The sequence below is a fragment of the Nylanderia fulva genome, unplaced genomic scaffold (genome assembly GCF_048542155.1).
Source record: "Nylanderia fulva isolate GAGA-0341 unplaced genomic scaffold, ASM4854215v1 Scaffold642, whole genome shotgun sequence".
NCBI classification, from domain to species: domain Eukaryota; kingdom Metazoa; phylum Arthropoda; class Insecta; order Hymenoptera; family Formicidae; genus Nylanderia; species Nylanderia fulva.
The window spans coordinates 35,001-37,500 of NW_028190745.1; the positions used below are offsets into that span (position 1 = coordinate 35,001).

The 2,500-nt window shown below is 57.8% G+C and overlaps 2 non-coding genes across 2 annotated transcripts in view; both read left to right on the forward strand.

Moving 5' to 3' along the window:
* The first annotated feature begins 38 nt into the window (after positions 1-38).
* LOC146720656 (5.8S ribosomal RNA) lies at positions 39-193 on the forward strand. Its single transcript, XR_014925991.1, has one exon. It is a non-coding gene; the product is annotated as a 5.8S ribosomal RNA (ribosomal RNA).
* Positions 194-1,233: 1,040 nt separating this feature from the next.
* LOC146720657 (large subunit ribosomal RNA) overlaps positions 1,234-2,500 on the forward strand; it is a 4,042-nt gene continuing 2,775 nt past the window's right edge. The window contains exon 1 of the ribosomal RNA XR_014925989.1: positions 1,234-2,500. This exon is cut by the window's right edge and continues 2,775 nt beyond it. This is a non-coding gene — a ribosomal RNA (large subunit ribosomal RNA).

The window sequence follows — 2,500 nt, forward strand, 5'->3', positions numbered from 1 at the left end:
AAGCGCGTTTCTTCGCGAACGCAAAAATTTCGAACGATTACCCTGAACGGTGGATCACTTGGCTCGTGGGTCGATGAAGAACGCAGCTAATTGCGCGTCAACTTGTGAACTGCAGGACACATGAACATCGACATTTCGAACGCACATTGCGGTCCACGGATACAATTCCCGGACCACGCCTGGCTGAGGGTCGTTTTAGTACCCCTAAACTGCTTGCGCCCGAAAAGCGCGCACGGCCACGACGCGGGCGACCAGAGAATGGCGCGCGCGTCGCCTGTGCCCTGTGCAACGCTTACAATGGGCGTACGAGCGATCGTTGGACGTTCGCCCGAGGTGTCTGTGCCGCGCCGACCGGCCGCGGTGCAAATCCTGGCGTCGTCTGAAATGACACACCGAAATAATAATAATAATAATGAGGAGGAGAAGCGCACAAGCGTGTAAAACGTTGGCGAACGCGCGCCCAGAGAATGCTGCGCGAATTAAGAGGGGGAGCGTGTTTGTGTATCCAAGTCGTGTGTGTACGCGAGAGCCGAGGAGAAATGGGATGAGAGTAAGAGCGCGCGCGAAGGGAGCAACAAACGGCCAAAAAAAGGGTCAGGACGGTGAATGGCACCGCTTTCCCTAGAGCGGCGCGTGCGTCGTTGTCTCCCGAAAGTAGGTAGCGCTTGTCTCACCGTCTCTCCTCTCCGTACATCACACAGACTGACCGGACTGCTCTCGCACTCTGTGCCGCGTCTCTCGGTGCGATAGCGCTCGCGCGTCTTATGCCGAGGCGCCCTTGCCCGCACACATAACGGTATTACGGAGAAATATACGGCGCGTCGTCGTCCGGCGGAGAGAGCATTCGTAATCCTTTACCTCTTTACGGAGAAGGGTTTTGAATCGCGAGCCGACCGCGTGTCCGAGTCCACGAAATTTTCGTAAAGCGAAAAAAGGGGACCGGCGCGCCGCGTCGTGTACTCGTCGAATCGATTCCGCCCGAATTTCGTATATAAAAGAGAAAAGGGAGAGCCGAGAATCTCGAACCCCGCGATATATCGTCTCCATTACCACCAACGAGTGTGTGTGCGGTTAGCGCCCCGGCGATTTGCCTTCTCGCGTATTTCGTGTGCTGCCGCTGCTGCTCTCTCGTTCGACGCTCTCTCTCTCTCCCTCTTATAATATATATTATAGAGGAGAGACGACGATGAGCGACGCGGAGGAGGCAAACGGCTACGAAAACTCACTATGCGACGACCTCAGAGCAGGCGAGATTACCCGCTGAATTTAAGCATATTATTAAGCGGAGGAAAAGAAACTAACCAGGATTTCCTTAGTAGCGGCGAGCGAACAGGAAAGAGCCCAGCACCGAATCCCGCGGTTCCGCCGCAGGGAAATGTGGTGTTTGGGAGGATCCGCTTATCCCGAGGTGCCGCGTCGCGTCCAAGTCCATCTTGAATGGGGCCACTTACCCGTAGAGGGTGCCAGGCCCGTAGCGACCGGTGCGCGCCTCGGGAGGATCTCTCCTTAGAGTCGGGTTGCTTGAGAGTGCAGCTCTAAGTGGGTGGTAAACTCCATCTAAGGCTAAATACGACCACGAGACCGATAGCGAACAAGTACCGTGAGGGAAAGTTGAAAAGAACTTTGAAGAGAGAGTTCAAGAGTACGTGAAACCGTTCAGGGGTAAACCTAAGAAACCCAAAAGATCGAACGGGGAGATTCATCGTCAGCGGCGCTGGCTTCGCGTCGGTCGGCGATGTCCCGCGGAGTCCTTGCGGCTCGCGCGCGGGCACGCTACCGTGCGCCGATGTCCGGCGCTCGTCGTCGTGCACTTCTCCCCAAGTAGAACGTCGCGACCCGCTGGGTGTCGGTCTACGGCCCGGGTGCGGTGTCTGTCGCGTCGCCGGTAAAACGGCACGCGACAAACCCTCGGTCGCCCGGCCGGCTGCTCGGCGGTACGCGCAAGGTATCAGGCCGCACTATTCACGGTGCGTCGAGACCGTCGCAAGCGCGCGCCACGGTACTCGGAGGTTACGGACTTCGCGCCGTCCCCGGTCCTGGCCCGCTGTTGGTTACAGTACGGTACACCTTCGACAGGCCTGCGAACGTCTCCCGCGGTCTCGCGGGAGACCGATACCGGTCGGCGACGCTACTGCTTTGGGTACTCTTAGGACCCGTCTTGAAACACGGACCAAGGAGTCTAACATGTACGCGAGTCATTGGGACTTGTCGCGAGACCTAAAGGCGTAATGAAAGTGAAGGTCGGCCCTGGCCGTCGACCTAGGGAGGATGGGCCGCGTCGCGATGCGGCCTCGCACTCCCGGGGCGTCTCGTTCTCATCGCGAGAAGAGGCGCACCCAGAGCGTACACGTTGGGACCCGAAAGATGGTGAACTATGCCTGGTCAGGACGAAGTCAGGGGAAACCCTGATGGAGGTCCGTAGCGATTCTGACGTGCAAATCGATCGTCGGAACTGGGTATAGGGGCGAAAGACTAATCGAACCATCTAGTAGCTGGTTCC